At 45.2% G+C, this 13962-nt stretch overlaps 1 pseudogene; it reads left to right on the top strand.

Moving 5' to 3' along the window:
- Positions 1 to 12625, top strand: part of LOC125516557 — a 66984-nt pseudogene extending 54359 nt beyond the window's left edge.
- The last annotated feature ends 1337 nt before the right edge of the window (positions 12626 to 13962 follow it).

The raw sequence follows: 13962 nt of genomic DNA, 5'->3' as shown, positions 1-13962 counted from the left end.
TGAGATGGGATCCATGTATGAGAACAAAGTATGGACTTTGGTTGACTTGCCCGTCGATTGGCAAGCAATTGAGAATAAATGGATCTTCAAGAAGAAGACTGACGCTGACGGTAATGTTACTATCTACAAAGCTCGACTTGTTGCGAAAGGTTTTTGACAAGTTCAAGGGATTGACTACGATGAGACTTTCTCACCCGTAGAGATGCTTAAGTCTGTCCGAATCATGTTAGCAATTGCCGCATTTTATGATTATGAAATTTGGCAAATGGATGTCAAAACTGCATTCCTGAATGGATTTCTGGAAGAAGAGTTGTATATGATGCAACCAGAAGGTTTTGTCGATCCAAAGGGAGCTAACAAAGTGTGTAAGCTCCAGCGATCTATTTATGGACTGGTGCAACCCTCTCGGAGTTGGAATAAACACTTTGATAGTGTGATCAAAGCATTTGGTTTTATACAGACTTTTGGAGAAGCCTGTATTTACAAGAAAGTGAGTGGGAGCTCTATAGAATTTCTAATATTATATGTGGATGACATATTGTTGATTGGAAATGATATAGAATTTCTAGATAGCATAAAGGGATACTTGAATAAGAGTTTTTCAATGAAATACCTCGGTGAAGCTGCTTATATATTGGGCATCAAGATCTATAGAGATAGATCAAGATGCTTAATTGGACTTTCACAAAGCACATACCTTGACAAAGTTTTGAAGAAGTTCAAAATGGATCAAGCAAAGAAAGGGTTCTTGCCTGTGTTACAAGGTGTGAAGTTTAGTAAGACTCAATGCCCGACCACTGTAGAAGATAGAGAGAAAATGAAAGATGTTCCCTATGCTTCAGCCATAGGCTCTATCATGTATGCAATGTTGTGTACCAGACCTGATGTGTGCCTTGCTATAAGTCTAGCAGGGAGGTACCAAAGTAATCCAGGAGTGGATCACTGGACAGCGGTCAAGAACATCCTGAAATACCTGAAAAGGACTAAGGATATGTTTCTCGTATATGGAGGTGACAAAGAGCTCATCGTAAACGGTTATGTTGATGCAAGCTTTGACACTGATCCGGACGATTCTAAATCGCAAACCGGATACGTGTTTACATTGAACGGTGGAGCTGTCAGTTGGTGCAGTTCTAAACAAAGCGTTGTGGCGGGATCTACATGTGAAGCGGAGTACATAGCTGCTTCGGAAGCAGAAAATGAAGGAGTCTGGATGAAGGATTTCATATCCGATCTAGGTGTAATACCTAGTGCATCGGGTCCAATGAAAATCTTTTGTGACAATACTGGTGCAATTGCCTTGGCGAAGGCATCCAGATTTCACAAGAGAACCAAGCACATCAAGAGACGCTTCAATTCCATCCGGGATTTAGTCCAGGTGGGAGACATAGAAATTTGCAAGATACATACGGATCTGAATGTTGCAGACCCATTGACTAAGCCTCTTCCACGAGCAAAACATGATCAGCACCAAGGCTCCATGGGTGTTAGAATCATTACTATGTAATCTAGATTATTGACTCTAGTGCAAGTGGGAGACTGAAGGAAATATGCCCTAGAGGCAATAATAAAGTTATTATTTATTTCCTTATATCATGATAAATGTTTATTATTCATGCTAGAATTGTATTAACCAGAAACATAATACATGTGTGAATACATAGACAAACAGATTGTCACTAGTATGCCTCTACTTGACTAGCTCGTTGATCAAAGATGGTTATGTTTCCTAACCATAGACATGAGTTGTGTTGGGGAACGTAGCCGAATTTTAAAATTTTCAACGCATCACCAAGATCAATCTATAGAGTCATCTAGAAACGAGGGAGAGGAGAGTACATCTACATACCTTTGTAGATCGCGAGCGGAAGCGTTCAAGAGAACGGGGTTGATGGAGTCGTACTCGTCGTGATCCAAATCACCGATGACCTAGCGCCGAACAGACGGCACCTCCGCGTTCAACACATGTACGGTTGGGAAGACGTCTCCTCCAACTTGATCCAGCAAGGGGGAAGGAGAGGTTGATGAAGATCCAGCAGCACGACGGCGTGGTGGTGGAAGCAACGGTGATCTCGGCAGGGCTTCGCCAAGCTCAGGGAGAGGGAGGAGAGTCATGGGAGGGAGAGGGAGGCACCAGGGGCTAGGGTGTGGCTGCCCTCCCTCCCCCCACTATATATAGGACCCCTAGGGTGGGCGGAGGCCCTAGGAGATGCAATCTCCAAGGGGGGCGGCGGCCAAGGGGGGTGGAGTGCCCCCCAAGCCAAGTGGGGCGCCCCCACCCCTAGGGTTTCCATCCCTAGGCGCAGGGGAGGTCCATGGGGGGAGCGCACCAGCCCACTAGGGGCTGGTTCCCCTCCCACTTCAGCCCATGGGTCCCTCCGGGATAGGTGGCCCCACCCGGTGGACCCCGGGACCCTTCCGGTGGTCCCGGTTCAATACCGATTACCCCCGAAACTTTTCCGATGGCCGAAAATTGACTTCCTATATATAAATCTTCACCTCCGGACCATTCCGGAACTCCTCGTGACGTCCGGGATCTCATTCAAGACTCCGAACAACTTTCGGGTTACCGTATACTAATATGTCAACAACCCTAGCGTCACCGAACCTTAAGTGTGTAGACCCTACGGGTTCGGGAGACACACAGACATGACCGAGACGACTCTCCGGTCAATAACCAACAGAGGGATCTGGATACCCATGTTGGCTCCCACATGCTCCTCGATGATCTCATCGGATGAACCACGATGTCGAGGATTCGATCAATCCCGTATACAATTCCCTTTGTCAATCGGTACGTTACTTGCCCGAGACCCGATCGTCGGTATCCCAATACCTCGTTCAATCTCGTTACCGACAAGTCACTTTACTCGTACCGTAATGCATGATCCCGTGAACAACCACTTGGTCACATTGAGCTCATTATGATGATGCATTACCGAGTGGGCCCAGAGATACCTCTCCGTCATACGGAGTGACAAATCCCAGTCTCGATTCGTGCCAACCCAACAGACACTTTCGGAGATACCCGTAGTGTACCTTTATAGTCACCCAGTTACGTTGTGACGTTTGGCACACTCATAGCACTCCTACGGTATCCGGGAGTTGCACAATCTCATGGTCTAAGGAAATGATACTTGACATTCGGAAAAGCTATAGCAAACGAACTACACGATCTTTAAGCTATGCTTAGGATTGGGTCTTGTCCATCACATCATTCTCCTAATGATGTGATCCCGTTATCAATGACATCCAATGCCCATAGTCAGGAAACCATGGCTATCTTTTGATCAACGAGCTAGTCAACTAGAGGCTCACTAGGGACGTGTTGTGGTCTATGTATTCACACATGTATTACGATTTCCGGATAACACAATTATAGCATGAATAATAGACAATTATCATGAACAAAGAAATATAATAATAACCATTTTATTATTGCCTCTAGGGCATATTTCCAACAGTCTCCCACTTGCACTTGAGTCAATAGTCTAGTTACATTGTGATGAATCGAACACCCATGCAGTTCTGGTGTTGATCATGTTTTGCTCTAGGGAGAGGTTTAGTCAATGGATCTGCCACATTCAGGTCCATATGTACTTGACAAATATCTATGTCTCCATTTTGAACACTTTCACGAATGGAGTTGAAGCGACGCTTGATATGCCTGGTCTTCCTGTGAAACCTGGGCTCCTTGGCAAGGGCAATAGCTCTAGTGTTGTCACAGAAGAGAGTCATCGGGCCCGATGCATTGGGAATGACTCCTAGGTCGGTGATGAACTCCTTCACCCAGATTGCTTCTTGTGTTGCCTCCGAGGCTGCCATGTACTCTACTTGACATGTAGATCCCGCCACAACGCTTTGCTTGCAACTGCACCAGCTTACTGCCCCACCATTCAAAATATACACGTATCTGGTTTGTGACTTAGAGTCATCCAGATCTGTGTCGAAGCTAGCATCGACGTAACCCTTTATGACGAGCTCTTCGTCACCTCCATAAACGAGAAAGATATCCTTAGTCCTCTTCAGGTACTTCAGGATATTCTTGACCGCTGTCCAGTGTTCCATGCCGGGATTACTTTGGTACCTTCCTACCAAACTTACGGCAAGGTTTACATCCGGTCTGGTACACAGCATAGCATACATGATAGACCCTATGGCCGAGGCATAGGGGACGACACTCATCTTTTCTCTATCTTCTGCCATGGTCGGGCATTGAGCCGTGCTCAATCTCGTACCTTGCAATACAGGCAAGAACCCCTTCTTTGACTGATCCATATTGAACTTCTTCAATATCTTGTCAAGGTACGTACTCTGTGAAAGACCAATGAGGCGTCTCGATCTATCTCTATAGATCTTGATGCCTAATATGTAAGCAGCTTCTCCAAGATCCTTCGTTGAAAAACACTTGTTCAAGTAGGCCTTTATGCTTTCCAAGAATTCTATATCATTTCCCATCAACAATATGTCATCCACATACAATATGAGAAATGCTACAGAGCTCCCACTCACTTTCTTGTAAATGCAAGCTTCTCCATAAGTTTGCGTAAACCCAAACGCTTTGATCATCTCATCAAAACGAATGTTCCAACTCCGAGATGCTTGCACCAACCCATAAATCGAGCGTTGGAGCTTGCACCCCTTGTCATCATTCTTAGGATCGACAAAACCTTCCGGCTGCATCATATACAATTCTTCCTTAAGGAAACCATTAAGGAATGCCGTTTTGACTTCCATTTGCCATATCTCATAATCATAGAATGCGACAATTGCTAACATGATTCGGACGGACTTCAGCTTTGCTACGGGTGAGAAAGTCTCATCGTAGTCAACCCCTTGAACTTGTCGATAACCCTTAGCGACAAGCCAAGCTTTATAGATGGTCACATTACCATCCGCGTCTATCTTCTTCTTAAAGATCCATTTATTTTCTATGGCTCGCCGATCATCGGGCAAGTCAGTCAAAGTCCATACTTCGTTTTCATACATGGATCCTATCTTGGATTTCATGGCTTCCAGCCATTTGTCGGAATCTGGGCCTGCCATCGCTTCTTCATAGTTCGAAGGTTCACCGTTGTCTAACAACATGATTTCAAAGACAGGGTTGTCGTACCACTCTGGTGCGGAACGTGTCCTTGTGGACCTACGAAGTTCAGTAGCAACTTGATCTGAAGTTTCATGATCATCATCATTAACTTCCTCTCTAGTCGGTGCAGGCACCTCAGGAAAAATTTCCTGAGCTGCGCCACTCCCCTGTTCAAGAGGTAATACTTCATCAAGTTCTACTTTCCTCCCACTTATTTCTTTCGAGAGAAACTCTTTCTCTAGAAAGGATCCATTCTTGGCAACAAAGATCTTGCCTTCGGATCTGAGGTAGAAGGTATACCCAATAGTTTCTTTAGGGTATCCTATGAAGACGCATTTTTCTGATTTGGCTTCGAGCTTTTCAGGTTGAAGTTTCTTGACATAAGCATCGCATCCCCAAACTTTCAGAAACGACAGCTTAGGTTTCTTCCCAAACCATAATTCATACGGTGTCGTCTCAACGGATTTCGACAGAGTCCTATTTAAAGTGAATGCGGCAGTCTCTAAAGCATAGCCCCAAAATGACAGTGGTAGTTCGGTAAGAGACATCATAGATCGCACCATATCCAATAGAGTGCGATTACGACGTTCGGACACACCATTACACTGAGGTGTTCCAGGCGGCGTGAGTCGTGAAACTATTCCACATTTCCTTAAGTGCGTGCCAAATTCGTGACTCAAGTATTCTCCCCCACGATCTGATCACAAGAACTTGATTTTTCTGTCACGTTGATTCTCAACCTCACTCTGAAATTCCTTGAACTTTTCAAAGGTCTCAGACTTGTGTTTCATTAAGTAGACATACCCATATCTACTGAAGTCATCACTGAGGGTGAGAACATAACGATAGCCACCGCGAGCCTCAACGCTCATTGGACCGCACACATTAGTATGTATGATTTCCAATAAGTTGGTTGCTCACTCCATTGTTCCTGAGAACGGAGTCTTGGTCATTTTACCCATGAGGCATGGTTCGCACGTGTCAAATGATTCGTAATCAAGAGACTCCAAAAGTCCATCTACGTGGATCTTCTTCATGCGTTTGACACCTATGTGACCAAGGCGGCAGTGCCACAAGTATGTGGGACTATCATTATCAACCTTACATATTTTGGTATTCACACTATGAATATGTGTAACATTACGCTCGAGATTCATTAAGAATGAACCATTCACCAGCGGAGCATGACCATAAAACATATCTCTCATATAAATAGAACAACCATTATTCTCGGATTTAAATGAGTATCCATCTCGAATTAAAAAATCCTGATACAATGTTCATGCTCAAAGCTGGCACTAAATAACAATTATTGAGGTTTAAAACTAATCCCATAGGTAAGGTTAGAGGCAGCATGCCGACGGCGATCACATCGACCTTGGAACCATTCCCGACGCGCATCGTCACCTCGTCCTTCGCCAGTCTCCGCTTATTCCGCAGCTCCTGCTTTGAGTTACAAATGTGAGCAACCGCACCGGTATCAAATACCCAGGAGCTACTATGAGTACTGGTAAGGTACACATCAATTACATGTATATCACATATACCTTTAGTGTTGCCGGCCTTCTTGTCCGCTAAGTATTTGGGGCAGTTTCCGCTTCCAGTGACCACTTCCCTTGCAATAAAAACACTCAGTCTCAGGCTTGGGTCCATTCTTTGACTTCTTCCCAGCAGCTTGCTTACCGGGCGCGGCAACTCCCTTGCCGTCCTTCTTGAAGTTCTTCTTACCCTTGCCTTTCTTAAACTCAGTGGTTTTATTCACCATCAACACTTGATGTTCCTTTTTGATTTGCACCTCCGCTGATTTTAGCATTGAATATACCTCAGGAATGGTCTTTTCCATCCCCTGCATATTGAAGTTCATCACAAAGCTCTTGTAGCTCAGTGGGAGCGACTGAAGGATTCTGTCAATGACCGCGTCATCCGGGAGATTAACTCCCAGCTGAGTCAAGCGGTTATGCAACCCAGACATTTTGAGTGTGCTCACTGACAGAACTATTTTCCTCCATCTTACAACTGAAGAACTTGTCGGAGACTTCATATCTCTCGACCCGGGCATGAGCTTGGAAAACCATTTTCAGCTCTTCGAACATCTCATATGCTCCGTGTCTCTCAAAACGCTTTTGGAGCCCCGGTTCTAAGCTGTAAAGCATGCCGCACTGAACGAGGGAGTAATCATCAGCACGTGACTGCCAAGCGTTCATAACGTCTTGGTTCTCTGGGATGGGTGCGTCACCTAGCGGTGCTTCTAGGACATAATCTTTCTTGGCAGCTATGAGGATGATCCTCAGGTTCCGGACCCAGTCCGTATAGTTGTTGCCATCATCTTTCAGCTTGGTTTTCTCTAGGAACGCGTTGAAGTTGAGGACAACGTGGGCCATTTGATCTACAAGACATATTGTAAAGATTTTAGACTAATTTCATGATAATTAAGTTCATCTAATCAAATTATTCAATGAACTCCCACTCAGATAGACATCCCTCCAGTCATCTAAGTGAAACATGATCCAAGTCAACTAGGCCGTGTCCGATCATCACGTGAGACGGACTAGTCAACATCGGTGAACATCTTCATGTTGATCGTATCTTCTATACAACTCATGCTCGACCTTTCGGTCTTCCGTGTTCTGAGGCCATGTCTGTACATGCTAGGCTCGTCAAGTCAACCTAAGTGTATCGCGTGTGTAAATCTGGCTTACACCCGTTGTATTCGAACGTTAGAATCTATCACAGCTGATCATCACGTGGTGCTTCGAAACAACGAACCTTCGCAACGGTGCACAGTTAGGGGGAACACTTTCTTGAAATTATTACGAGGGATCATCTTATTTAAGCTACCTTCGTTCTAAGCAAATAAGATGCAAAACATGATAAACATCACATGCAATCAAATAGTGACATGATATGGCCAATATCATTTGCTCCTTTTGATCTCCATCTTCGGGGCTTCATGATCATCGTTGTCACCGGCATGACACCATGATCTCCATCATCATGATCTCCATCGTCGTGTCTTCTTGAAGTTGTATCATCATCTATTACTTCTACTACTATGGCTAACGCTTTAGCAATAAAGTCAAGTAATTACATGACATTTATGTTGACACGCATGTCATAAATAAATTAACATAACTCCTATGGCTCCTGCCGGTTGTCATACTCATCGACATGCAAGTCGTGATTCCTATTACAAGAACATGATCAATCTCATACATCACATATATCATTCATCACATCCTTTTGGCCATATCACATCACACGACACATGCTGCAAAAACAAGTTAGACGTCCTCTAATTGTTGTTGCTATAGGTTTTTACGTGGCTGCTATAGGTTTCTAGCAAGAACGTTTCTTACCTACGCCAAAACCACAACGTGATATGCCAATTTCTATTTACCCTTCATAAGGACCCTTTTCATCGAATCCAATCCGACTAAAGTGGGAGAGACAGACACCCGCTAGCCACCTTATGCAACTAGTGCATGTCAATCGGTGGAACCAGTCTCACGTAAGTATACGTGTAAGGTCGGTCCGGGCCGCTTCATCCCACGATGCCGCCGAATCAAGATAAGACTAGTAACGGCAAGCAAACTGACAATATCCACGCCCACAACTGCTTTGTGTTCTACTTGTGCATAGAAACTACGCATAAACCTGGCTCATGATGCCACTGTTGGGGAACGTAGCAGAATTTTAAAATTTTCTACGCATCACCAAGATCAATCTATGGAGTCATCTAGCAACGAGGGAGAGGAGAGTACATCTACATACCCTTGTAGATCGCGAGCGGAAGCGTTCAAGAGAACGGGGTTGATGGAGTCGTACTCGTCGTGATCCAAATCACCGATGACCTAGCGCCGAATAGACGGCACCTCCGCATTCAACACACATATGGTTGGGAAGACGTCTCCTCCAACTTGATCCAGCAAGGGGGAAGGAGAGGTTGATGAAGATCCAACAGCACGACGGCGTGGTGGTGGAAGCAACGGTGATCTCGGCAGGGCTTCGCCAAGCTCAGGGAGAGGGAGGAGTGTCACGGGAGGGAGAGGGAGGCGCCAGGGGCTAGGGTGCGGCTTCCCTCCCTCCCCCCCACAATATATAGGACCCTTAGGGGGGGCGGCGGCCAAGGGGGGTGGAGTGCCCCCCAAGCCAAGTGGGGCACCCCCACCCCTAGGGTTTCCAACCCTAGGCGCAGGGGAGGCCCATGGGGGGCGCACCAGCCCACTAGGGGCTGCTTCCCCTCCCACTTCAGCCCATGGGGCCCTCCGGGATAGGTGGCCCCACCCGGTGGACCCCGGGACCCTTCCGGTGGTCCCGGTACAATACCGATTACCCCCGAAACTTTCCCAATGGCCGAAAATTGACTTCCTATATATAAATCTTCACCTCCGGACCATTCCAGAACTCCTCGCGACGTCCGGGATCTCATCCGGGACTCCGAACAACTTTCGGGTTACCGTATACTAATATCTCAACAACCCTAGTGTCACCGAACCTTAAGTGTGTAGACCCTACGGGTTCGGGAGACACGCAGACATGACCGAGACGACTCTGCGGTCAATAACCAACAGCGGGATCTGGATACCCATGTTGGCTCCCACATGCTCCTCGATGATCTCATCGGATGAACCACGATGTTGAGGATTCGATCAATCCCGTATACAATTCCCTTTGTCAATCGGTACGTTATTTGCCCGAGACCCAATCATCGGTATCCCAATACCTCGTTCAATCTCATTACCGGCAAGTCACTTTACTCGTACCGTAATGCATGATCCCGTGAACAACCACTTGGTCACATTGAGCTCATTATGATGATGCATTACCGAGTGGGCCCAGAGATACCTCTCCGTCATACGGAGTGACAAATCCCAGTCTCGATTCGTGCCAACCCAACAGACACTTTCGGAGATACCCATAGTGTACCTTTATAGTCACCCAGTTACGTTATGACGTTTGGCACACTGAAAGCACTCCTACGATATCCGGGAGTTGCACAATCTCATGGTCTAAGGAAATGATACTTGACATTCGGAAAAGCTATAGCAAACGAACTACACGATCTTTGAGCTGTGCTTAGGATTGGGTCTTGTCCATCACATCATTCTCCTAATGATGTGATCCCGTTATCAATGACATCCAATGTCCATAGTCAGGAAACCATGACTATCTTTTGATCAACGATCTAGTCAACCAGAGGCTCACTAGGGACGTGTTGTGGTCTATGTATTCACACATGTATTACGATTTCCGGATAACACAATTATAGCATGAGTTATAGACAATTATCATGAACAAAGAAATATAATAATAACCATTTTATTATTTCCTCTAGGGCATATTTCCAACAAGTTGTCATTTGATTAACGGGGTCACATCATTAGGAGAATGATGTGATTGACATGACACATTCCGTTAGCTTAGCACCCAATCGTTTAGTATGTTGCTATTGCTTTCTTCATGACTTATACATGTTCCTATGACTATGAGATTATGCAACTCCCGTTTACTGGAGGAACACTTTGTGTGCTACCAAACATCACAATGTAACTGGGTGATTATAAAGGTGCTCTACAGGTGTCTCCAAAGGTACTTGTTGGGTTGGCGTATTTCGAGATTAGGATTTGTCACTCCGATTGTCGGAGAGGTATCTCTAGGCCCTCTCGGTAATGCACATCACTTAAGCCTTGCAAGCATTGCAATTAATGAGTTAGTTGCGGGATGATGTATTATAGAACGAGTAAAGAGACTTTCTGGTAACGAGATTGAACTAGGTATTGAGATACCGATGATCAAATCTCGGGAATGTAACGTACCGATGACAAAGGGAACAACGTATGTTGTTATGCGGTTTGACCGATAAAGATCTTCGTAGAATATGTAGGAGCCAATATGAGCATCTAGGTTCCGCTATTGGCTATTGACCAGAGACGTGTCTCGGTCATGTCTACATAGTTCTTGAACCCGTAGGGTCCGCATGCTTAACGTTACGATGATAGTTATATTATGAGTTTATATGTTTTGATGTACCGAAGGTTGTTCGGAGTCCCGGATTTGATCACGGACATGAGGAGGAGTCTCAAAATGGTCGAGACATGAAGATTGATATATTGGAAGCCTATGTTTGGATATCGGAAGTGTTCCGGGTGAAATCGGGATTTTACCGGAGTACTGGGAGGTTACCGGAACCCCCGGGAGGTAAATGGGCCTTAGTGGGCCTTTATGGAGAAGAGGAGAGGCGGCCAGGGCTGGGCCGCGCGCCCCTCCCCCCTAGTTTGAATAGGACAAGGAGAGGGTGGCGGCGCCCCCCTTTCCTTCTCTCCCTCCTCTTTCCCCCTCCCGAATCCTATTCCAACTAGGAAAGGGGGGGGAGAGTCCTACTCCCGGTGGGAGTAGGACTCCTCCTGGCGCGCCCTCTCCATGGCCGACCGCACCCCCCTTGCTCCTTTATATACGGGGGCAGGGGGGCACCCCATAGAAACAACAATTGATCAAGTTGATCTTTTAGCCGTGTGCGGTGCCCCCCTCCACCATAGTCCACCTCGATAATACTGTAGCGGTGCTTAGGCGAAGCCCTGCATCGGCAGAACATCAAAATCGTCACCACGCCGTCGTGCTGACGAAACTCTCCCTCAACACTCGGCTGGATCAGAGTTCGAGGGACGTCATCGGGCTGAACGTGTGCTGAACTCGGAGGTGCTGTGCGTTTGGTAATTGATCGGTCGGATCGTGAAGACGTGCGACTACATCAACCGCGTTGTGCTAACGCTACCGCTTTCGGTCTACGAGGGTACGTGGATAACACTCTCCCCTCTCATTGCTGTGCATCACCATGATCTTGCGTGTGCGTAGGATTTTTATGAAATTACTACGTTCCCCAACAGTCCCTATTGTGGTTGATATCCTATCCTAGATGAAGGTCCGTGCATCAACAAGGGGAGCTGTTGGAAGTCAATTATGAGGTTTATAACATGTGCGCGTGGTGTCCCTACAGTTGATGTAAATTTGTAATTTGTTGATCGTGTGTGTGCCTCTTCCTGTCTATGTATAACGTTGTGTGTACGTGTGGTGATTGTAGCTAGGCTTGTGATTGGTCAACGTTGCAGCCAGCATTTCAATACCACCTATAACTATGTAATAAAGTGGCCAAAAACTGGTTGACAATCCTGTTCAATGTAAATGTATGATTGAGGATGTTAAATGAAAATGGATTATATAGTCTTTCACATTTGATCCTAAACTGCTTGCTTTACTTTACCTTACTTCCCTCACATTTGATGCTGAACTGATCACAGACAGCAAAGCATCATATCCCTCCCACCCTCTCTCAACAACAAAGCATGTTTCTTTGTAAAGCCAAAGCCAAACCTGATAACTTTCGCCTGGCTGCTTTACTTGGCTTTATCCTCTATCTGAATCTTTCTCTTTCTGGTGGTTGGTTGGTGTAGGCCAAAGTTGTCTGCAAGGCACGAAAGAACCCAAAAAAAACAAGGAGCAGTGAATGGGAAAGAGGACAGGATGCTCAACAATGGAGACTAGGGCCTTTTTACCCTGTTCTACAGTGAGTTGATTCTACTTAACTTCAACTGCAAGTCAGCAATAATTAACATTAGATGTTTGTGATCGATCAGTTTTTTCAAGCTACATAACTAGAGCATAACACTGAGATGCGATCGAGGTAGCTTAATTATCTACATGGTTGTACTCCTAGTAGAGTACATATACTACCTAATCGTTCCAATCTATTCAACCAGCAAAGCAAATCCATCAATTATTTGACAGATGAACAATTCATCAATTAATAATTCCATCAGGATGAGCAATTAATTAAGTAGCACAAACAGAACAGAGCAGAACAGCACAATCACGTACTAACATCACATTGAACGGTAGTACTAATTCCACAGCCAAATCAGGCGAGGCTCGCAAGGAAATGATCCACATGCACACTGACGCGAGCTTCCAACAGTGAGGATTCCATTACTAGTTAGGCATGTGATGGGGATAAGCAGCAAGCAATTAAACCCTCTGTCCAAACTAGTGGCTGGGGCGTGCCATTGGCACGCCTCCTAAGCGTTCATGTGCGCACTTATCTTGCTTATGCACGTCCGCCGGTCTAGTCTGATCCATGATTAGACAAATGTCTTCTTCAATAGTAGACTATCCAGGACAACCCTAGTAAAAGGTAGATTTGAAAGAACTGCAGTTGCCTAGGACAATCCTCTGTTCTTCAACAGTTGACAAAATGCATGCCAAGCTTCTATCACAAAAAATGATTGGTACCAACCACCAACATACTTCAATATGATGATGGGTACCATGTTCAAAGTCAGAATCATCAACCATCCTTTCTAATGACTCAATAACCAATACTGAGTCTCCAACATGGACATCATTGACAAGAACTTGAACTATTATTGCATCCAAATTCAAAATACAATCTGAAGGAAGATCATCGCCCGATGATGTAACGACTAGCCTCGACTGAGGAGATAAGAGTGACTGCCATATAATATGAGACATAGTTAGTTGTTATATTAGTTATATTGGTCAAGAGATTATAGACAGGTATGCTAATGAAAGTATCAACCTTCTTATTTTATCTTCTAGGAATGCAAAAAGTAAACGTTGCACGTGTTCATCATACAATGCACAGATATGTACTCACAATGAACTCATTCATATCGCTAGATGCCTTAAGCCTAGCACTTTCCTCGGGAGATCCGCCCAGAATAACAAATCCAAGAAGCATCACCTGCATGGTACAAGATGAATTCCTTCAAAAAACATTCTTAAAACATAGTTCAACTTTTGTTTGATCAACTGCTAGATCAAATGAAGTAATGTGGAAAACAGAAACAGGGTTTGTACGTTGA

The sequence above is a fragment of the Triticum urartu genome, chromosome 6 (assembly GCF_003073215.2).
Source record: "Triticum urartu cultivar G1812 chromosome 6, Tu2.1, whole genome shotgun sequence".
Classification (NCBI taxonomy): Eukaryota; Viridiplantae; Streptophyta; class Magnoliopsida; order Poales; family Poaceae; genus Triticum; species Triticum urartu.
Note: the sequence above shows the minus strand (reverse complement) of the source record. Positions and strands in the feature narration are given on the sequence as shown.